Source organism: Perna viridis, chromosome 3 (genome assembly GCF_037379345.1).
Source record: "Perna viridis isolate PV_CMFRI_1.1 ecotype Kerala chromosome 3, ASM3737934v1, whole genome shotgun sequence".
In the NCBI taxonomy this organism is placed as follows: Eukaryota; Metazoa; Mollusca; class Bivalvia; order Mytilida; family Mytilidae; genus Perna; species Perna viridis.
Window position 1 is genome coordinate 36861831 of NC_142447.1, and position 25173 is coordinate 36887003.

The following is a 25173-nucleotide window of genomic DNA, read 5'->3' on the forward strand; positions in this document are numbered from 1 at the left end:
AACGTTGAGTATTTTTTTATTATTCGGTCATTTTTTACATCAGATTTTTCTGATCAATTGCGATGGGGAATCCCCGTGCAGGTCGGGGTGTTAAAAGAATAGGCCTGCAGCAGCGCTAAGCCTGTCGTAAAAGGCGACTAAATAGTGCTTACAGAACAACTGGGATGTGTGCCCCAGGTGGTGGAATGGGGTACCCCTGGCGTGTTACATGCTGGGGTATTCTCCCGGAGTAAGAATCATAGGACTCCGCCACAAAAGGCTAAATTGCCCGACCCTACCCATCTCTCCCTATTTCCAGTGGCAATCAAAATTAGTCAACCCCATTGTCCTTGTGTCCCATCCCTTCTTCATTTCATCACCATTTCATGTTCATTTTATCATCAATTTCATGTTCATCGTCTGAATATAGCTGAAATATTTGCTGCTCGGAAGTTAAACCCCAACAAACAAACAGCAATGGGGAAACTTACAAAGTTTTCCCTTATATTTTCTTAATTTTTAGAACCACCGTATCTGAAACTTTAAAAAAAGTATTTTCGTCGACTTAAATAAATATATCGTATATATATTTGAAATGTCACTCTAAAGAATAGAAATTTTGTTCAAAATGGTTTTGACATGGAATCACTTTATTTTTGTTGAAAATTAGACGCTTTAGAAAGTGATTGCGGAAAGTATTATGCGGAAAATGATACAGATTGAAGTTGTTTTCGGATTGTTTAGCTATTTACTTTTCCTTCATTTATCACATCAAAAACCAAGGGTAATTGTCTCTGTTTCAATTTCTTAAACTTTTTAATCTCAATCCATTTTATGTTAATGTCTGCAGTGAATTACATTGTACTTTACTATTAGATAATTTGCTTGCTAATAGCAGTTTTTCCTGTGTTTAAGTTCATGTTAATTCAGTTATTTTTGTTTCCCGATATGCAAGGTTATGTACCGAGGTGTGAACATTTCTCGGTACACTCTACAAATTTGATGTCAGCAGGTGGTATTCTTTTTTACCTCAATGCGTAATAACGTCTTGGACGAAACTTTTTGATATGGTGTCAATGGACTATTGGTGGATGGACGATCAGGGCCTCCAATTGCTGTTCTATTAGCTTTACTAGAACCTCAGTGAGTATTATAGTCTTCTTAGTGTAATTGAGGACAGTTGTACTCCACCTAAGCAGACTGTGTTATCTATTATGCAATACAGAAACCGAAAAACAAATGAAAACTTGTTTGCCTGAATCTTGCAAGTTAAAGCGTACCGCACTGCCCTAATTAAAAAGAAACACTAGTAAAATTTACGGATGATTTGTGCAACTCAGATATTAGATTGAAAGTGTACCTACCTCGTCCTGAAACTTGAAATGCGGAAGTAAATATGTTTAAAGAGTAATCAAGGGAACCAAGATTCTAGTGGAAATTAAAAGAAATGTAATCCAGGGACTAAGACCAGACATGGTCAAAACAACAGAAAACATAAAGCAACTAAAATAATACATACAAAGTAACAAAAGTAAACGACCAAATTATATTAAATTAAAAATAACAAATATATGTTTACCTTTTCTCCTCATTTGATTTTAAATCCTAAAGTTCGAGCGAAATTTTGCTTTTAAAAGAGTAATCAAGGGAACCGAGGTTATAGAGGTAATAAAAAGAATACAATCCAGGGACAAAGACCAGACATGGAAAACAGACATACACAACAACGAACATAAAGTAACAGCCAGCTGTTAAAGGAGAGAATCCACAGTGGCCAAGACCTGAATATTTACTGAAAGCTTAAAACATGCATTTTACACCTTTTTATCTTCACACGTATTACATCTATTAATGAATGATTGCCCTATTACCCACAATAAATATTTGAACCATTGTTGACTAAGTTAGACCGGGTTAACTTTGTGTACGAAACAGTGCAAATAAATCGCGTCTGTAAAGAGCACCCTAACAAAGTGCATTGGATGACGAACAAATTTGTTATTTGCACATGTGCAAAAAATCTTGAAAAATTCTAATATTTCTTGACAATGCTTCCTAACATTCTCAAAGTTTCAAGCTAAGAAATGTGCAATTTAAATTCTTTCCGGCAAATATACATCTTAATTTCAGTCGCTCGATCTAGTGATAATTCGTGCTTTCGAGGCAATATGTCGGAAGATGATGATATGACATTTATTACCAAAAATCGATTGTTTTAACAAGTGACCTTTGTCAGCAAAGAAAAGTTCTAAAGGCATTGAATTTGATCGCTAAATTATGGGACGATACGAAAACCATCGTATCTTCCTTGGACCGCGATGCAGGTTTTCCTTTGGGGACCCTCAATTTGACGATGAATTCAATGATACAAATTGTTACCTTTCCTTATATAGCTGAAATATTGCTGCTCGGACGTTAAACCCCAACAATCAATCAATCAATCAATCAATCATTACCTTTACTTAGCCAATTTAATGCAACATTTGAGGTCGAAGAAATATCAACAAGTCTGACGAAATTGATGAGGGTTTAGCCACTGATTCGACTTTTGATAACGAAAGGGTATCAGACCTTATCCGTGAATTCACTAGAGAAATTCACCCGGGATCAGACGATGACGAAACTGACAACGAAAGTGAAGCACTCGATACAAAGTTGCGCATTTTTTTTTATCTGAGAAACAGATCTACATATAGAAATCGATGGAAAATAAAAACAATTGACAAAAAAAAATTGGACAAACGCGCTGACTTTTCATTTCTTATTCTCAGCTTTCCTTTCATTTGTTGCAACATCCCTTCAGCACCTGCGTATAGAGTTCTTACATCACGACTCATACATTATACCAAAGCTTACTGTACCTCTACAATTTGGCTTCTGGAACAGAGTAATGTGGCTACAAGATTGAAGTCATCACTACATAAGTTTTATGGTCGTCATCATGCATTCGCGGACCGTTGCCGTGTATCCATCTGCACCATGAGAACCGATTTGTCATAGGTTTTCCTCTGCTCTTTTGTCTATCCCTATCGGTGCACCTGGTCCATGCTCACAGTTTTTGTGCCCAGTGCAGGTCCGGGTGTTAAAAGAATAGGCCTACAGCAGCGCTAAGCTTGTCGTATAAGGCGACTAAATAGTGCTCAGAACCCTAGCCGGAGGCTAGGGCGCTTTGCCCACAGAGCAACTGGGATGTGTGCCCCAGGTGGTGGAATGGGATACCCCTGGCGTGTTACATGCTGGGGTTGTCAGGCTATAATACGGAAAACCTGACCGCAAACCATAGTGGTGCACCGTGTTTGGAAAGATGCCACGTTCCTCGCACGTTAAAGAACCCTACTGTGGTATTCTCCCGGAGTAGGAATCATGGGACTCCGCCACAGAAGGCTAAATTGCCCGACCCTACCCATCTCTCCCTATTTCCAGTGGCAATAAAAATTTGTCGATCCCATTGTCCTTGTGTCCCATCCCTCTTTCATTTCATCATCATTTCATGTTCATTTTATCAACAATTTCATGTTCATCGTCTGAATATACTGAAATATTTGCTGCTCGGACGTTAAACCCCAACAAACAAACAAACAAACTCACAGTTTTTAGTTGAGTACGAGTTTCTTTGTTCGTATCATTTTTTGTTGTGTGTGTCTGTTTTCCCTGTCTGGTCTTTGTATCTGAATTACGTTCTCTAGAATTCGACAACAGTGGTCATCTCAGTATTAATGATGAAAGAGACAACTTTAGTTTTATAAATTATAAATTGTCCTTACATGTGCAGCATACCTTCATCTCCTGCATATGGTGTTTATATTCCACAATTTATTAGCTACGCTAAATCACGTAATAACTACTGTGATTTCCTTGAACGCAATAAATATCTGCGTTAAAAACTTCTAAATCAGGGATTTCTGAAAATACATCTAAAAAAAGGTCTCTTAACAACTTTTTTTCAGATATTAGTTGAAAAATACTAAGTTTTTTTTTCTAAAACAATGAGTAATGAATGCTTTTTGTAAATTATATTTACCGATTATGACAATATGGAATAGAAATGCTATTTAATTACCATCGCTATATTCACGTCTCAATGGAAGGAGGAGGTTTGACTTAGATTTAACCCACATTTTCGTTTATAATACCTGACTTGAACATGGATCGGATATGTGTTCGGTAATTTTGATGTTACCTTTATTTTCGCTGCAATCGCGGCAAATGATGATTAATTTCTGAAAACTACACGTATTCAAATAATACAGTATGTTTTTTTTCTATTGATGTAGAGCGGGATTTCTGTATTTACGTGTGATACTGTTAATATCAATTAACAAGGGAAACACATGTAACTTAAAACATAACAAACAACATCAGTTCATCAAACACAGACTCATTGAGTCAAAACATAAGGGCACTCAACTTAAAGGTTTGATGATATCGACTTGACTATGATTACATTATCCTAGTTAATAAACCATTTTCCGAATAATACTGTCATTTCAATATTAGACATCAAAATTGACATGTATTCCCAATGCACTTGATGTTTTAGTGGAATTCTGCGTAAGCGTACTAATTAAAAATTGTAAGTCGGCGAAGTTTGAATTGCATATATTTTACGTGTTTTCTGTTCATTCAAAGTCTTCGAAAATTTTAGAACTAGTTTACTATTTGGTTTCTGTAAAATACGTTATTATATCAATTTTCGGAAATGAAAAAAATTGTTAATATGCAATGTTAATATCTTGAATTAATTTCGGTACTTCGATGTTCACAAACATTTGTCTTGTCTTCATACATTTTGTACATGATTTTAGGCTTAACTTTTATTTCATTCACTGCAGTCATGGCAACATTTTAGAAAAGTCAGCTTTGATGGATTTCTTAGGGATATATCTGTGGTTGTCTGTTTTGTATGTGCTTTGGTTTGAACCAAATTAGAATATAACATAGGCCTCGTTTGCATTAAATTCAATTAGATAATAGCAGTTAAACCGTACGAAACAAAATTACAAATCACAACTAAAAGGTGGAGAAATATAATGAAAACCGGCTTGATCACCGTGTCATAGTTTTTTCTATTCAAACGTGACATTTCTTAAGCAACTTGATTGGTGTTTCAAAAATTTAGAGGATCCTACTTTACCGGTACTACTGGTCGTGCCTCCAGTTTTTAGGAGAGGTTAGGTCGGTCATTTACGTTTTTGTTTAACAGGTGTTACTTTGGTGATTTCTATGAAGACTACTATTAAGTACTTAAACGACGGTAAAATTGTATGAGGATAATCCTTCAAACAAATATTGTATTTGTAGTTTATGAATTAACAACGTCTATTCTGCCGACCAAATGCGTTATCTTTCAGCGTTTCATATCATAAACAATATTTGCTTTTCTTAGTCGAAACTATGCTCATTAGTATAAAAGTCGTTTCCTTTCAGCTAGTAAAAATACGTTAACGTTAACTTTATCTAATTATTTTGCGAATGTGCAAAATATTTACTGTGCATATTTTGTTTGAGAATATAATGTTATCAAATTCTTGTCTTGTGTGATTTGTTTACATATCATTTGCTTGAATAATGCGTCTATAAGAAATACTGTAAATTGCGCGTACTTTGATAAGAACTTTGTGCTCCTAACTTAGTACCATTTAAATTGCGGCGACACATTTCATTACCATGTTTTTCATATAATTATGACAATTTATTATCTTGTCAATAGTTATTCCGCGTGAAAACCTGCAATATGACTACGATGTTTGAGAAACCAAACAATAATTGCTGCTTTCAATTACATTCTGTTGATGCGGAAGTGAATGTCAATCAAAATGACAATTTTTCCGTGGGAAGACATATTTTTTATTTGAGGTGAAAAGTGTAAAGGATGCACCAGCAATTGTCTGTGATTTAGAATATCTACAAGAGAAATAGCGTATGGATTTCACATATTTTATCTATTAATTTGAACAAACAGATGCCATAACAAAGCAATACTTGCTTTCAGCTTGGTGTATTGATACACCTAGGAGAACTTAACAACTGTTAAATAAAAGTGCAGATAATTCTCAGTAGATGAGAGAAACTAAATCATCTGTCGGGAACCTACTAAAAGGGTCTCAATGGAACACCAAGGCAGTACACATGCAAATTTTGTCATCAAAATATTTTCATCCATTGGTGATCACAAACGCATGAGATGAATTTCGGTTTGTAATTACCTGGATTGAATTAATTATATTTTATAGAAATCTCTAGAAACTTTAATATAAGGGAAATAATATTTGATTGGTTCATAATTTAGCAGTTTTGTAAGGGAATTGTGAATACATATCCTTAGTCACTTTCTTTTGAAACAGACTAATTCCTCTTCTCTGTAACACAATAATCAGTTCAACACGATTTGGGAACAAAAAAAAAAGCAATGTGATAAAATTGATCATGTGCTGTCTGTTCCGACTGCTTTCTACTGAATCAGAAGCTTGTTGAGGCTATTCAATCATCAACTAACTATAATATAAAAAAACATTCATGTTTATAAGTGCTCATTCAACATGTTCAACAAAAAATACAAAAACAAAACTCTTATTTAATATTTTGTATATACTGCGGTGCACTTTTAACGTTTCACCACATCAAATGTAAGTTTGTCACTTGTTCGGGCGGACGTTTAATCACATTTGCAAATACCATTCATCTTCTTGAACTGGTCTAAATCTGACTTGATACATTCGCTTACTTTGTTCTTAGGAAATACTTATTTTTTTAGATCAAAGATGAAGATGTTTTACTTTTTGTGTTTGCAACACTTTGTATCCATGTCCTAGCACTACCATTTTTCTTCCATTTATACATCCTTTACTTTTTTGTTAGCATGCCATGAATGAATTCATTAGATGCTCGACAGAAACTATCATTCGGTCTCCTGTTAATGCTTCTTGTAAAAGAGTATTAGAAATCAAGACTAACAAATACAGCTGTTGCTAGTCTGAAATTTCGTTGAAAAGGTAATTTCTTCAGTAAACTAAGTAATTAAAACATTTTTTATTCAGCTAAGAAGATTTTAAGAATTCACTAGTCTTTTTAGGCAATAACAAGAATCCTTTGAAATTACATAACTGAGAAACAACAAAACTTTCAGAGATATTGATTGTAAGATGTTAGTTCTATATCTGAAGACTAAATATAATGCCTTCGTGGTCAAACCAGACAATTTAATTATTACTCATTAGTGTAAAGATGAAACTCCTCGGTATACTTCTTTATGAACAATGACTTCAGTCGAATGTAATAATTCAAATAGAAAGTATCTTTCATAAAAGTCAAAAAACAATTTTATACGGAACTATCTTAAGCCTTATTTAATAAGTTTTTTGTCAACTCTAAAAATTTAAAGGTTAAAATGTTTTTGTTTGGTAATGCGTATGTAAATCATTATAGACCAGAGTGAAAAAAATTAATTTCACAAATATGTATAGTATTCTGAAATTTTCTAATTAGCTGTAAGATAGGAAGTAGATACACTAATACAATATGAAATGCAAAAATTAAGCAGTCAAAAAATATCTATGTCACCAATACTTCAGGGGAAATTTAAATAGCTTGGTAGTCGTTTTCTAGAGATGTATTTGAATATGTTTGATGCAAAAAAGACCAAATTGAAAATAATGATGTGCCACCTTTTGCCTGATTCTTGCACAGAATGGTACTTAAATAATATAATACTACTTCTAGTCAGTGTAAATTCATGCAGTCTAAGGTGTATATATTGGGACTTGGGGAAAATTACACACCAAATATTTTAATGATTGTTTACCATATTTCTTTTTAGTTAAGGATAGCAACAAAATATACATTGAATAGAAAATATCGAAAATTATGTAGAAGGTGAACAACCAATCATAATGTATTATAAAGACGTACATGTAGTTATGCTAATTAGACGGTAATTATTCACAGTAAAATATCAAGTTGAAAGCATTTATGTCAGTAAATGCTATAAAATAATTTTAAACAATACTTGCGTTTACCGAACTGATAAACATAAGGTAATTAGTCAAAAGGAATAGTAACAGAAGGAATTTCCATATTAAAAATAGCGATATCAAGGGTGAACCCGGAAAGTTGGAATTAGTCGCAACGGTTTGGACTTGGTATAGGCATTTTCAAAGAAATAAGTGATAAAAGTCAACAGCGCTAAATATTCGCTTTCATTACGGTTAATTGTTTCCGGTATATTGTAATACAAACAGGCACTATAAAAAATGATAGATATGCGTGTTATTTATCACCTTTACTTATGAAAATTGATCGCATTCAATTGGCACAAGCAACTCATGTTTCCCCTGTTTAAATATCTTTACAATGTAAATAATAGTTTTTTTTCCCGATTTCTATAAGTCATGGAATCAAGACTAAGCATTATGATATGATCTCCTTAAGACTATGTGATTTACTTTTGACCTACAAATCGGTAAGTATCCAGAAGACTGAGTATATACCAAATTTGGTCAGAGTTTCTAGAGTCTTCACTTGGTGAAATGGAAGGCCGAACGGCCTACAGACGGGATAAAAGACAAATGCTATAAGTCAGTTGCAGTGTATTATTGGTCTTTCTAAAACCAATTTTGAGTATTCAGGGATATTTTCTAGAACTTTGTCTATACACTCAGTATCGTTCGTTGGTGTCTGGTGAAAGGAGGATTTAAAGGTCGCTATAATGATTTTAGTATTTAATTCATATACCATAAGTCAGTAAAATAACTAAGCACATAAAAAAATGTCAGTAACAAACTCAACGGTAATTAAATGGAAAGATGTGGAGGGCACATGGTTCAAACTGAAAGGTTATGCCATTCAAGACGTGTGCATTTACTTCATTAAGAACAATAAAATACAAATCACGAACTTTCAGTGGGTGTTTAGTGTGTATAACTACAACTATTGCTTAGTCATAACTAGATATGGTTTGTGGTACGTAAGCTTATCCGATTGACTGTTCCGAGAAAGCCAGTTACATGTAGTTGCCATGCCGATCCGGTCAATTTATGACAATATTATAAACAATTAAAGTTGTTAATGTATAGTAATTTCTGTTCGTTAATAATTTAGGTAACTCACTTGAAGTTACTTATTAAATACACTTGCCCCGACTATATGACTTTTACGCATACACCGAGCTAATTTGTTTTAAACTATTTTTTATCCTTCATAACGAACAACTTTAAGTAAAGTTAACATGAATTCTGAGAGTGACTTACACTTTGCTAGTGTTAATAATATTAAATTGTGCTTAATATGTAATTTCTTTAATAACGAATTTCGTTATATCAAAGTGTGTTTTTTCTTAAGTAGACAAATGATACTTTTAACTTTTAACCTGATTTCAATATAACAAGAACACGTCCTTAAAACACCTTAACAGATCGGACTCGTACTGTAGACTGGGGTTTTAATTACTTAGTAGTTCTGACTTATATGAAAGGGAAAGCATCTTTCCCTAAATTAAAAAGTACATATAAGCAGAACTGCATTGAATTCTATCTCATAAAATATCTATCTTGAAATACTTATTTGCTTCATAACATATAGTGTACTAAACAAAGAAAAAATGTACAAAATGTAAGTAGATTGATTGATTGAATGTTTAACGCCCAAGCAGCAATATATCAGCTATTTTCAGGCAATGAACATGAAATGGATGATACAATGAACATGTAATGATGATGATGATGATGAAATGAAAAATAGAATGGGACACAAGAATAATATGGTCGACAAATTTTGATTGCCACTAGAAATAGGGAGGGATGGGTAGGGTCGGGCAATTTAGCCTCCAGTGGCGGAGCACAAATGTTCCTACTCCTATCGAATACCACAGCAGGGTTCTTTAACGTGCGAGGAACGTGGCATCTTTCCCAACACGGTGCACCACTATGGTTTGCGGTCAGGTTTTCCGTATTATAGCCTGACGGCCCCAGCATGAAGCATGCCAGGGGTACCCCATTCCACCAACTGGGGCACACAACCAGTTGCTCTGCGGGCAGAGCGCCCTAGCACACGGCCACGGTACTGAGCACTATTTAGACGCATCAATATGTAATTAGACAGTACTATACCACCATGCTGCCATTTGCTTTAACAATAAATTTATACGCACAAGTGGGACACAACATAAATTATTATAAATATTAACATACGCAAATGTAAGGACTTCAAAAACTTGTTTGGACTCAATAAAATACATTGCTGGAAATTCTATTGAAAATTGTCGAAATTGGATATAAAATTAAAAAATATTTTTCAAAAGAAACACCTTTACATCTGAAAAATAAAAATCGGATCAATAATAAAGTTCCTATTCAATACTAATGGTAATATCAATTTTCTCCTTTTAGCATCTAATTTTAAAAGGGGGAAGGACAAACATCTCCAAAAACTATAGGGCCCTTTGCCATGTCCCTAGAAATAATTTGTTAAAATTCCAAAAAGATCAGTTAAGTTTTATTCAATTCATCGTAAATTAACGAAAGTTAACGGACGATGACGACGCCACCTATTTTAATGTTCACATCTAGGAATCTAACTTGAAAGGTAAAGTAATGTCCTAAAAGGAGACCGCTACAAGTATGAATTTTACAAAACTAAACAAGTATGAAAAATGACATCATATGACTTGTTCTTAAGTTGTCATTAAGTAACCAACTGAACAGACATACATGTGAACACACACCTCCAAATGAAACCTAAGGTTTTTTTGTTTTGTTTGTGAAATTAGAATGTTCCTTAAATGCATTTATCATTTTGTTTTATTTTTAAACATTAGCTGGCTGTTTTTTTTCTTTTTTAGAATTTTACAAGAATTTGTTTCCATATGATTTAGGGGTAATATTCACTGTCAATCCCAGAGCTTGAAACCATTGACCATTTCATTGGGTTATATTCAAAAGCCTCTTTTTGGCTTTTATAAATATCAATATAATAAATACATGAAACCTATGTCTCTTATCTAACTCATGATGAGTCTGAACTAAACAATCTCTCTATTTATGTATAAAATAGTTTGCAATTAAGATGTGAAACATCGTCCCCATTGTCTCTTATAATAAGCATATGTTTATTTTTTTATTAAAAAAAAAAAAACATTAAAAGGAAATATTTCAAATATAAAATATATCAAATGTTTTGTTATTTAAATATCTTCAAAACGCTGCGTGGAAATGCTACAAAATGCTTTTTAGTAATCGTAAATTAATAGTGAACGTTCGTTAAGGTGGATGGATTTAAAAACGTTTTGTCTTTAAGTTCCCGTATACCATGAGTAAAATAATTGTTTGATATATATACATTTTGGTTCTAGTATCTCAGAATTAATAATAACTTTCGGAGGAAAGTTATTAAACTGAGGTAAAACTCTGAATTCACTCGTACTTTGATTTGTTCATGATGTCATAAAACTTGTGCACTTTCTAACATTTGACGCTATTACACTGTTTACAGGAGAGAAAACATTTTTTTTCACCTTAGTGATTAGATAACAAGGATATCTAGCTTGTTGAATAGAAAATCAAGGAATCAAGGGAACTATTGATGCGAACAGAGATCAAAAGAAGATATCCAATGATAACGGCTAGACAGGAATAATAGTCACATGCAACAAAGAACAATAAATAATCAAAACAATACGTACAAAGAAACGAAAGTAAATGAGCAACCCGGACTACACCAAAAACTGGGAGCATGGAACAGGTGGATTGGTAGGGGAAGTGTCCTTTACTCTTTCTATGAACAAGAAACACCTACCGAGTATAAAAAAAACATGATACTAAACAAAATAGGAAATGTAGTGTTATGTGCTAGTTAGGTGCGCTTAAATGTGCAGAGAAAGATCAAGATTTCAAGGAGGGAGGTTTAAATATGATACTTGCTCATATTTTGGTCAACACAATTTTCCAAAATGTGAGGGGCTTTATCCGTCAGTCAATATATGAGTAAAATTGTTTCTGTATTTTACTTGGTTCCTATTATATAACACTTGGTAATTGCATCGCAAGTTTTTTTTTTGTAGCACATTCTTGTAGAAAGTATATCTATATATGTGTTGCAATTCAAGAAAATTTCGAGGGAATTGATGATATTTGATAGAATATTTTGCCTACAAAATTCACTTCTTGATTTTCGTTTTGTTTTCTTTTTCTTGGTCCATGCGTTTGTGGACTTTTACAACATGTTTTTTGGACTTGATGTTAGTAGCCTAAGTTGTTCAACATTTGTACGGCCGGTAAAAATATAGGGGCAACTCTACTGTTTTGCTTACATTAACTTAAATGTGTTGGTTTGATAATAGTACACGTTTTCTCAATACATTAAAAAATATATCAGCTAGTTGTTTTTTCCTTAAATCATGTAAATGAGTCACTGTAATAAGATTAGTCGTTTACACAATACATTTTGAATCTAGTCACTGGAAAAAATAGGACACATTTACTCATAAACCTATTTCAGGTTCAGTTGTCATCATAGTCGTTGTGCACCGAATATTCATTAAATTTTGTTAATTCATCAAAAATTGCTTAAACGAAATTACTTTTCGCCAAAATGAGGCAACGTTTCAAACCTCATGTTTAGTCTTGTAACGTTCATCCCAGCTACATTTAATACAAATTAAAACGAACGTTTTTTGTGCATTAACTTTCATGGGGATTGCTGTTTAAGGAATCTATTTCAATGTATAAATTTCTTTCCCAAAGCAATAACAGTAATGTGAAAGTTAATGTGCGCAATAGTTTTAGTCTGCAACTGACGTTTTGTTCAATCTATAATTAAACGTACATTACAAAGGAACATTGTGTTGATACTTTAAATCTGTTAATGCAGTTTAGTTATATCTGCAAATGACAAAAAACCCTTCAAGAAGGTTTGAAATACACCCGCCTACGAGTATCTGTATCATCTTCAAGAAGACGAAAATAATAGAAATCAAGTTATTTTTTAAACTTCGTTTACAGATAATGCATGTATACACATTTTAAAGTTTATATTGTGTAAGGTATTGTTTTACCGCTCTAGTTATAGCAGACTTTTGGGGTTAACTCATGGTTCATAAAAATAAAACACACATTCAACATCCAAATGATAACATAAATTGATCAACTCTAAAACGTAGTCAGAAATTCCAACATACACAAGTCAATCTCTAAATTTCCATCCCCGTGCAGGTCCGGGTGTTTAAAAAAATAGGCCTGCAGCAGCGCTAAGCTTGTCGTATAAGGCGACTAAATAGTGCTCAGAAACCTAGCCGGGGGTTAGGCGCTCTGTCCACAGAGCAACTGGGATATGTGCCCCAGGTGGTGGAATGGGGTACCCCTGGCATGTTACATGCTGGGGTTGTCAGGCTCTAATACGGAAAACCTGACCGCAAACCTGACCGCAAACCATAGTGGTGCACCGTGTTGGGAAAGATGCCACGTTCCTCGCACGTTAAAGAACCCTGCTGTAGTATTCGATAGGAGTAGGAACCTTTGCGCTCCGCCACAGGAGGCTAAATTGCCCGACCTTACCCATCCCCCCTTTTTCTAGTGGCAATCAAAATTTGTCGACCCTGTTGTACTTGTGACCCATCCTTTTTTTTATCATTTCATGTTCATTTTATCATCCATTTCATGTTCATTTTCTGAATATAGCTGAAATATTGCTGCTCGGACGTTAAACCCCAACAAACAAACAAACAAACAAACTAAATTTCCACTTGAAAATGTATGTGGTGTAAAACCCCGTTGAGTAATCATATTTTACTTGAAGATAACTTTATTTATACAAATGCAAATTTCTTATCCTGGTTGAAAAAATGGGGAAATCAGCAGACATTTTCTTTTCTGAATTGTATTCTGTAATAACGTGGTGTCCGAGCGGCGCCAACGTGGAATTTATACATATTAAAAAAAGTGTACATTTATACTTTCTGGGAGCAAAGGATAGCTCCTGGCGACAAATGGGCACTACGGAAATTTAATTGAACATTATAAAGGATAAAGTTTGAATTAATCATTGCTAGAACACTCCTTTAGTACTGATTGATTCAAAGCAAGTGATCCTTTCCTACGAACGTATTTGACGAATCTGTTTAATTCTTCGTCTACATATATATTGATTATGCTCTTCTATTATTGTTTTCTTTAATTTCAGTGTTTGGGGTTTGTTTTCGTTTTGCTTAAATTGAAATTTTACACAGGTTTGCCGTACATTGTTAAGAGCATAAACTTGACTTCGCTAGAAATAAAAGATAATTCGGGTAATCCTACATACAAACGCATTAAATTCTATTAAAACTTTTTACTTGTCAACAATATATACAACCTCGTCCGACAATAAATTAAGAAATCGTCCAAAAGATATGTATTTGCAAGAATGATACATTTTATTCTTTAAAATGTGTTATTGAAGGCTAAGAAACTACCTATTTTTCCACTACAAAACAAACATACAAAAGTTGCTACACCAAGCAACAGGTGATAAATTGGCAAAAAATTCTCTTCGACAACATATTTTACTTGCTGGCCTATTCCTTCACTCTTATGAGGCTGACTTTATAGCTGACCTGATCAGAAAGAAAGAATATCGTTTGGCTAGATCCTTCAATCTTATTTTTCGCGCTATAAAGACTACGTATTATCTTTAAACAATCCTAATTTCGGGGATCTGATACATCGCATCTACCCAAAAAAACTTGAAATAAAGGTTACTACAGACACTGTGAAGTCAGCCTCATATCTTGACCTACATTAAGAAATCGATGGTAAGGGAAAACTATTGACCAAACATTACGACAAACGTGATGACTTTTCATTCAGAATTGTCATCGCATCTACCCAAAAGAACTTGAAATAAAGGATACTATAGACACTGTGAAGTCAGCCTCATGACCTACACTTACAAATCGATAGTAAAGGAAAACTATTGATCAAACTTTACGACAAACGTGATGACTTTGCATTCAGAATTGTCAACTTTCCTTTCATCTGTGGCAACATCCCTTCGGCACCTGCGTATGGAGTGTTCATATCACAACTCATACTTTATGCCAGAGCTTGCCGAAACTACGCAGACTTTTTGTATCGCTCTAGAACTCTAACAAATAGGCTTCTGGAACAGGGTAATGTTTCTACAAGATTGAAGTCATCACTACAAAAGTTTTATGGTTGTCATCGTGGATTGTGATGGTGTATCCATCTGCAGCATGAAAACTGATTTATTCAACGGGTCATAGTTTTCTTTTTCTTGTTTCTCTACCCCGGACTTGACTTTTTATGAGCAACTCGGCGGTGTTTGTAGAAAAGCAGCGGATGATGCTTACCCTACCGGTGCACCTGGTCCATGCCCAAACGCGGGTATGTTAAGGAGTTTTCTTGTACATCTAGCTGACGTCTGGTCACGCACAAAATACGTGACGTTTAAAGTTGGGAGAATTTTTTCCGGAAGTAACCAAAATCTTTGTAAATAACACAAACGAATATTTTAGTGTTAAATGAAGTCCTCAGTTCTTTTAATCTTTGAAATTAACGATTGAACAAACCCCCATCTTAATAAAGAAACCCAAATTTCAAAACTGACAGCATTTTTTTTATTGATGTTGACGTCACAGAGAAGTTTGAAACGTCAGAGCACCTGTAGTAAACAAATGAAACGTCATGTTTGCTGTTACCGAGACATTACACTTCAATTATCGACGAATTCTGAAGTCATACATGTTACCAGTAAAACAATTCTTCAAGTTTGGGTAAGTTGTACCTTAAATTATCTTTGTTTTAGTAAATGACGGTTGTACTTGGGCATTGATAGTCGACCCCTGTTTGGTAGTATTTCCCCCACATAGACAGAAACAAGCGCTTGTGACTAACATACATCGATCAACTGTCATGATCAGAGTTTCAAAAATCTTCATCTGCCGGAATGTGTATTGAAATGATAAATATATTACAACCCGATCGCAAATTTGTAAATTGATACTAGTAAATGCCTGTTTACATAACCTTCTTTCAATAATTTAAATCAACTTGTAAAGTACTTCTTTTAAACAGACTATCTAACTAGGAATGCAAATATTGTTTTCCTTTCAATAATATTCAATGACATGTGAAATTGATTATTTAATTTATGTTAACCCGTTTTGTTGTAATATTCGCTGAAATACAAGAAAACGCAAAAATATCTCATCACAAGCAAGTTACGAGACATTTTGGAACCTCCATGTAAATTTTTCACACTTCCCGAAGCTTTTTTGAAAAAATATACATATACATTAACCTACTATTTAAAGTTGGATGTACAATTTTGTCATCTTCCCACTGCACTTTTGACCATTAGGTGGTCAGACCAAGGTTTGTTTAACCGATAACGTGACTCATTTTTATTGCACATTTTCAAATTTTGTTGATCTTTTTGTGTCTGGGAAGTATTATTTTATTAACTTGTATACTTAAAAATATGAAAATCGACGAAATGACAATTTATGACATTTCTCCTTAACACTCTCGCGCAGTTTTAAGTGGAGTGCGAGTTGCTTATTTGCATTTGTTACTTTGTATGTATGATTTTAGTTACTTTGTGTTCTTTGTTGTGTATGTCTGTAATCTATATCTGGTCTTTGTTCCTGGATTACATTCTTTTGATTACCGCTATTACCTTGGTTCCCTTGATTACTCTTTGATTACCACTAGAACCTTGGTTCCCTTGATTACACTGTGAAGAGATTTAATTTTTATTGAATTTACTTCTTCTTATTTATTTTTATTTATTTATTACATATTGTATTTCTCCTAATTTCGATTAACATATTTGATTTTATTATTACCCATAACTACACATGGTAAATATCAAAGCATACTTGTTTATTTGAACGGGTAGGGAGTCCAATGATTTTTTAAATATTAAATGTGTTTTTTGTTGTTTCCTTGTTTGGTGGGACACAGTGTATCAAACTAAATACACAAACAAAAAAATAGATCAGTAATAGGTTAAAAAAACAAAAATGTTACAGTATTTTGTAATATGTTTTTTGTGCTTTTTTGGAAATCAGGCCATATTGGCAATTAGATAGCTATATGATAAGATTTTAGATTAATTTTATTTACAAACAAAAACATATAATATAGCATGATTTACATTCATTTAAACACAACAGTCCAATCAATAGATATATCCTAAAACATAAATCCTTATTTGAAAAAAAAGATAAGCAGTGACCAAATGTTGTGTCCAAGGTGGTGGACTTTTTTTAAACATAACATCATTATAAAACTACAGGAGAGAGTAATAAAGGGAACCAAGGTTACAGCGGTAATCAAAAGAATGTCATCTAATACCAGACATGGTAAACATACATACACAACAAAGAACACAAAGTAACTAAAATCATACAAAGTAACAAGAGTAAATGAGCAACTCGGACTCCACTAAAAACTGGGAGCATGGACCAGGTGCACCCGTAGGGTAAGCGTCCTCTGCTTTTCTATAAACACCGCCGAGTTGCTCATAAAAAGTCCGGGGTAGACAAACTAGGAAAGGAAAACTATGACCTGTTGAATAAATCAGTTTTCATGGTGCAGATGGATACACCATAACGATCCACGAGTTCATGATGACGACCATAAAACCTCTGTATGGATGACTTAAATCTTGTAGCAACATAACCCTGTTTCCGAAGCCTATTTGTTAGAAGTCTAGCGCGATACAAAAAGTCTGTGTAGTTTCAGCAAGCTCTGGCACAACGTATGGGTTGTGATATGAACACTCCATACGCAGGTGCTGAAGGGGTGTTGTTGCAGATAAAAAGAAAGTTGACAATTCTGAATGAAAAGTCATCACGTTTGTCGTAATGTTTTGTCAATAGTTTTCCCTTACCATCGATTTCTAAGTATAGGTCAAGATATGAGGCTGACTCCACAGTTTTTGCAGTATTCTTTATCTCAAGTTCTTTGGGGCAGATGCGATGTATCAAATCCCCGAAAATATGATTGTTTGAAGATAATACGTCATCTATATAGCGAAAACTGAGATTAAAGGATCTAGGCAAAGAATATTCCTTCTTTCAGATCAGATCAGCTATAAAGTCACTTTATAAGAGTGAATGAATAAGTCGGCAAGTAAATGAGCACAATTCGTTGCCATTGGAATGCCGACCGTTTGTTGAAAGACACGTCCACCACACTGGACAAATATATTGTTCATTAAAAATTCCAGCATTTTCTAAACATCTCCCTTCCATATATGGAAGATGATTTGGAATTATTTCTTACAAAGTATGTGGAATATCTACAAAGAACTATGTATTTGGAGACAAGGTTTTCCTCCTATTGATTTTGATAGGAATCATGGTTCCCGGGGGACCCTCCCCGGGGAAGACCAGACTGAGTACTTTTCAAATGAATGTGAATTTTGCAAATGCAAGTATTCTTTCAAAATAGCTGCCCAGAGCTTTTTTTCAAAATTAAAAAAAATACTATTTTTATTCTGAAAGGCCATGTTTTGCAGGTTTCAAGTGGTCTTTTTTACACAGCTGCTTTGATTTGACATTTTTCAATTAAGAATTGTTTTTTTTTTGTCTGTCTAAACAGCCAATTTTGTTTTTTAGGTGAATTTTCAGCTAATCTTTTTTTACTGTTGTGGTCAATATTGATTTTGTTTTTACCTTTAAAAATTACAAAATTTCAGAACGACTGACAACAATGCTATGATTTTGCATATTCCATACTAATAAACCATAAAAAGGAGAAATATAAAGATTTATTCAAAAGCATTCTCCTTTTATTATGTAATTAATTTATACTTGAATGAAACTTTCATTAAAGAAGAATTCAATTCATTTACCAAAAGTGCTGAATGTGATAAAACGACCACATGCAGACATTTTTCATTTTTAAAAAGGTCAAAAACCAATTTCTTGAATATTTATAGATTCATGGCATTCATTTATATCAACATGTTTATCAAACAAACACACATTCCTGTTTACTTATGAATACAAGAGATCCTTACGAGAATTGAATGAAATATGAGGACAAAACAACTGTGAAAAATTAAATTTGTATTATTTCCAAAGCAAATCATTTTACTTAACCTTGACAGTTGCCAGCTGTATTCAGTAATCAAATAAAATTGACAATATCGATCGTAGAATAAGGGAGCAAGGATCATAATCGAGCCAAAGATGTTTTTTTTTAGGTTTGCACGAGATGCCCGCTCACAACATCAAGGTTTGCAATCTTATCTATCCTATCTTTTAAATAGCTGGTCTATTTTTGTTCAATCTAAAACAGTCCACAACCTATCATTTGAAACAAGTACAATATCATTCTCCAATAGGGCTTCTTCTGATACACCTGCTGAATGTCATTTTTTAAATGCCATTTGATACGATTACTTGAACAAATGAAGGAATAATCAAGGGAACCAAGGTTATAGCGGTAATCAAAAGAATAACTAAAATCATACATACAAAGTAACAAAAGCAAATGAGCAACTCGGACTCAACTAAAACCTGGGAGCATGGACCAGGTGCACCGGTAGGATAAGCGTCCTCTGCTTTTCTAGAAATACCCGCCGAGTTGCTCATAAAAAGTCAAGTCCAGGGTAGACAAACGAGGAAAGGAAAACTATGACCTGTTGAATAAATCAGTTTGTTTTGTTTGTTTGTTGGGGTTTAACGTCCGAGCAGCAATATTTCAGCTATATTCAGACGATGAACATGAAATGGATGGTAAAATGAACATGAAATGAAAAAAAAGGATGGTCACAAGGATAATAGGGTCGACAAATTTTGATTGCCACTGGAAAAAGGGGGGATGGGTAAGGTCGGGCAATTTAGCCTCCTGTGGCGGAGCGCAAAGGTTCCTACTCCTATCGAATACCACAGCAGGGTTCTTTAACGTGCGAGGAACGTGGCATCTTTCCCAACACGGTGCACCACTATGGTTTGCGGTCAGGTTTTCCGTATTATAGCCTGACAACCCCAGCATGCAACACGCCAGGGGTACCCCATTCCACCACCTGGGGCACACATCTCAGTTGCTCTGTGGGCAGAGCGCCTAGCCCCCGGCACTATTTAGTCGCCTTATACAAGCTTAGCGCTGCTGCAGGCCTATTCTTTTAACACCCGGACCTGCACGGGGCAATCAGTTTTCATGGTGCTTATGGATACACCATAACGATCCACTAGTTCATGATGACGACCATAAAACTTCTGTAGTGATGACTTCAATCTTGTATCGACATAACCCTGTTCCAGAAGCCTGTGTGTTAGAGTTCTAGTGCGATACAAAGGAAATCGAGTCGTACTGAGTTTTTACTCACTACTTCAACATACCGTTCAGAGTACCATCTGTCAATGGAAGCAAATGCATAGTATTTGTCAACCTGAAAATTACTTTTGTAGCTTTGGACAAGGGTGTAGCAACTGCCTCCTGTGGTTTCCGTTTCCTACTCACCTTTTTAATCTGATGAACTATATATCAATTAAGTCTGACAATTGTTTCAGGTATAGCATTGGCATAGTTTGATGTAATTATCACTTTCATATTTTCTAGATGTATTTCGTTACTGAACTTTTAAATTGAGACAATTAGAGTGAAATAAAATCTGATTTCTTACTAGTATCTCTTCCGTGCCTAATTTTTCCACTCACAGATAGGTCAGTCTCCTTTGCACTTACCCAAACTCCTTTCTTGTTCATTTTCCTTTGTAAGTTTTGTTTTGATTTTTCAAGTCGTTCTATTCTTTGAAGTCTCGTTTGCATCCGTGAGTTTTGCAGGTCTTGCCTTTTCTTAGAGACAGATTTTTTCTAGCAATATTAAAGTACTTTTTTTTAGTTTGATCAGAAAGTTTTGTTTTGGACCTGTATAAATTACGCCTGATCTTCCTGATCTGCTTTTTTGTGGTATCTGTTTGTCATTTCTGTCTAATACTTCTGAAATCCTGTTAGTTTTTTGCATTACAAGGTTTTGGTCAATGTCCTCAATTTGTATGTAAAGCCTTCCTCCCATAGTTTGATCACTTAACTGCCTCTCAAGAACCCGTTTCGTGACTGAGCAGATATGTTCAAGAACTGAATTAGTTATATCATCTAGATCTGATGGAGATGATAGGCAGTCAAAGAACACATCTCTATCGATTTGTGCTTGCAAGAAAATGGGTGCATCAATAAAAAGTTGAGAAGCATCTGCAGAAAATTCATTAACTTTATCATCAAGAACTTGCCAAAATCATTCATTCTAAAGAAAGAAATTTGTTGATTTTCAAGTAGGTGCTACATAGGATATGTAATAATTTTGGACAATATACCAAATGCTCCGCATAAAGTTGAGAGACATTTGTTTGTAATCCACTGTTGATCAGAAATTGGTTGTTCTTACTTGACCTGAAGATTAGTAATCATAAATGTAATTTTTAATGTAAGACAGCAGCACCATCTACAAATAAGAAATTAAAATCTTATGCAAGAAAGTAACAAGATGTTTTTGTTCGATTTAACTGAGACAGATATTCGTTAATTCGTTTGCAGCAGAGTTTCCCTCAGGGTTTTTCAACTCTTTATTTTCAGTTTTAAAAATTTCATGCCCTTTAAAGCAGCTGTTGCCAAGTTCGGTCGTACATGGAGACCACAGTACATACCTGTTACTTTAGATGCAGATTTTGTTTTCTTCTTCAGTTTTGTTATGACTGTCTGAAGTTTCTAAAGCTTTCATTTTTTTCTTTTTCCAGAAAGTTTTTGTAGGTTTTTTGACAACATGCCGATGTGTCATGATACCTGATATTAGACGTTTAAGTTTAGCAATAGTATCATTTTGCACTTCATCATTATCCCATCATTATTTGCTTCAGCAAGTTCTACAAAACTTTCATTGGTTGCTTTCATGTAGCTATCTACGTAACCTGACGGAATAATCTGGTGACATAGTGAAAAGTTACCCTCTTTTGTAGATACTTGGAACCCTGCATATTTTGTGAACAACTTTATGTTCCATCTAAATGTAAACAATTGCCTTCATTCTGTAGCATACATTTAGCTACTTGTGCTAGAGAAATTATATGTGTTTAACACTAATAATTGAGGCTAAAGTTATTTTAGGAAAGCGGCCAACTTCAAGGTTTACCATTTTTTTTCAATACTGATTCTACCATATCTTTACATTAAATAATCCTCATCCCATACTTAGTAAATCCATTGATTGATTGATTGTTGGGGTTTAACGTCCGAGCAGCAATATTTCGGCTATATTCAGGCGATGAACATGAAATGGATGATGAAACGAACATAAATGATGATGAAATAAAAAATGGGATGGGACACAAGAATAATGGTGTCGACAAATTTTGTTTGCCACTGGAAATAGGGAAAGGTGGATAAGGTCGGGCAATTAGCCTACTGTGGCGGATTGATTGATTATTGGGGTTAACGCCCGAGCAGCAATATTTCAGCTATATTTAGGCGATGGACATGACGTGGATCATAAAATGAACATGAAATGATGAAATGAAAAATGTTTTGTTCACATTTTTACTTTTACACCAGCTATTTTTTTCTTTCTAGGATTCTATTATTCTATACTTGTGTTCAATTTCTTGTTTAAGTTGTTCAATATTTTGAGTTTTGTGTTCAAATTCTAAATTGTTTAAAACCAAATGGTTAACCTCCTCATTTAGATCAATTACACTAGAGTGTGTTTGGACTAGCATTTTATTCAACTTTAGCATTTTCCCTTCCCGTACGTCAATTTCTTTCTCAAGACTTTTCGTGTACTCTTCTATACCAAGCCCATTTTTTGGTAACTGTTTTGATGGAATTTGACGAAGATAAGAGTCATAATCAGAACTGCTTTTTCTATAAGACAGAAATTTTCGTATGGATGCTGTTCCATTGAGTCTGATTTCTTTGGCAGTTGGACAAGAAAAAAATGATAGATTGCAAAGAACAGTAATCCAGTATACGGTCCAAGACATATACTGGAAATGTAATACCTTTTTTAAATACAAAATGTCATTATTAATGGTAGTGGATGGTCAATTGAACTTATTTTGTTTTTTTTCGTAACCAATTGTACCAATGAAATTGCATATTTGTTAAATATGGCGGGTAATTCATAGCAAGGATTCCTGTAAAATTCTTTGACCACAGCACTCATCTCACCGCCATTTTGAAGATAATTTTTTATCATCCTGGTCAAATTACTAATTTTGTTAGGAAGATAATTGTTCAACAATTATAATAATAATTTCTGGTAAATATGTTTAACATTGAGTTATTCGGGAATTGCTTCCCGTTATTTCTTCGGAAAGAAAAAAAAATTTTTTAGAAACATCAGAAAGTAGCAAATCAACTGGTCCCTATTTAAAAGACGTAAAATTACTGGCTCACTGTTGTCACCTGGCATCAAACACGCAGGTTATAAAATATCGGGTGCCGTTGTAAACGTCGTCAGAAATAACGATAGTCTACGTATTGCAGAATCGTTTTTCAAAAATAATGAAATATTATTTAAATAACTGAATGTATAAAACCACAAAATAAAGAATATTTCTGTGAATAATAAGAATAATTTAATTTTTCTGAAAAAAAAATAAAGCAAATATAATCTGCTGAAATGAACTGAAATTGTTCAATTCTCATGATTTCCAACACTACAACGTCATGACGTTGGCTTCCTAGCGTAGGACATGGGAAGGTTTAATAAATAGGGTACACAGTTCACTCTTTGGCAAATCCCAATTAAGACATTTACATATTATTTATTTTAATGTCAAATACGGTATTGTTATTAAATCATATATGTTTATATTGTTATTGTCCTTAGCGGGTCACCGATTTGAATTTAATAATTTTTTAACTTCATTGCTCATATCTTCTGTACTGATTTGATTATTGATTTAACCGATTTTTACTGGTGGTGGGAATAATGAATCGTAATGGCAGTTTAAGTCATCTTTCATTTTAGAAACGCCTGTAAGTCAGGGCAATTGCGATGATTTCTAACTTTCCGGTTACTATTCGTTATGCGGACTTTCCTTTTCGACTATTACGTTTGGTTACTGCCTAGATTTAATTAGTTCTGTTGTTTCTTTATTACACTTGATTTAGGGATTGCAACTTGATGGCAATTTTTCGGTTTTTCCAATTTGGAAGTTGTTTCAGTATGTCAGAAATTACTAGGTCTTTGTTTCAATTCTTATTCAACTGCAAGTATTTTCGAAATACATTACTTCTAACTCAATGTCGTCTGTTTTCTTTTCTGGACTTGCTATACTTATAATTGTAAGAATTAAAATAAACGCCTACTTGTAGCATAATTTAAATTGTAGTTTGTTTAATGCAATGATATAGAACTTACTTGATATTATTTAGTTCATATACAAACTGACCGGGACAAACACGGTCAAGTGTTCTCAATATGTGCTTGAACATATATATATTTACTTCAGACGTCAGGCATGGTGATGATAATATATGATGCCAATGTCTTCTACTTTAAGAGGAAACAGATGTCACGTTGTATAATATAAATTGCTAATGATTTCGATGGTATGTTATCAAATTATTAAAAGAATAGGCCTGCAGCAGCGCTAAGCTTGTCGTATAAGGCGACTAAATAGTGCTCAGAAACCTAGCCGGGGGCTAGGCGCTCTGCCCACAGAGCAACTGCGATGTGTGCCCCAGGTGGTGGAATGGGGTACCCCTGGCGTGTTGCATGCTGGGGCTGCCAGGCTATAATACAGAAAACCTGACCGCAAACCATAGTGGTGCACCGTGTTGGAAAAGATGCCACGTTCCTCGCACGTTAAAGAACCCTGCTGTGGTATTCGATAGAAGTAGGAACCTTTGCGCTCCGCCACAGGAGGCTAAATTGCCCGACCTTACCCACCCCCCTTTTTCCCAGTGGCAATCAAACTTTGTCGACCCTGTTATCTTTGTGACCCATCCTTTTTTTTCATTTCATGTTCATTTTATCATCACTTTCATGTTCATCGTCTGAATATAGCTAAAATATTGCTGCTCGGACGTTAAACCCCAACAAACAAACAAACAATCAAATTAACGAATACTATTGGAAAATATTTATTAACACTGTGTAAGATGCTTTATCAACATCTAATGTGCTAAGAAGATTTATAGTTACTTTTACTTTTTATAGCTTGTAGGCTATCATAACTTTGAAAGTTTAT

The 25173-nt window shown here is 34.2% G+C and overlaps 1 long non-coding RNA gene across 1 annotated transcript in view; it reads right to left on the reverse strand.

Annotated features, from left to right (window-relative positions):
• Positions 1 to 5931: 5931 nt before the first annotated feature.
• The window catches only part of LOC148622102 (uncharacterized), a 43951-nt gene continuing 24709 nt past the window's right edge, over positions 5932 to 25173 (reverse strand). Inside the window, exon 3 of the long non-coding RNA XR_015920865.1 lies at positions 5932 to 6474. This is a non-coding gene — a long non-coding RNA (uncharacterized LOC148622102). The remainder of the gene's footprint in view (positions 6475 to 25173) is intronic.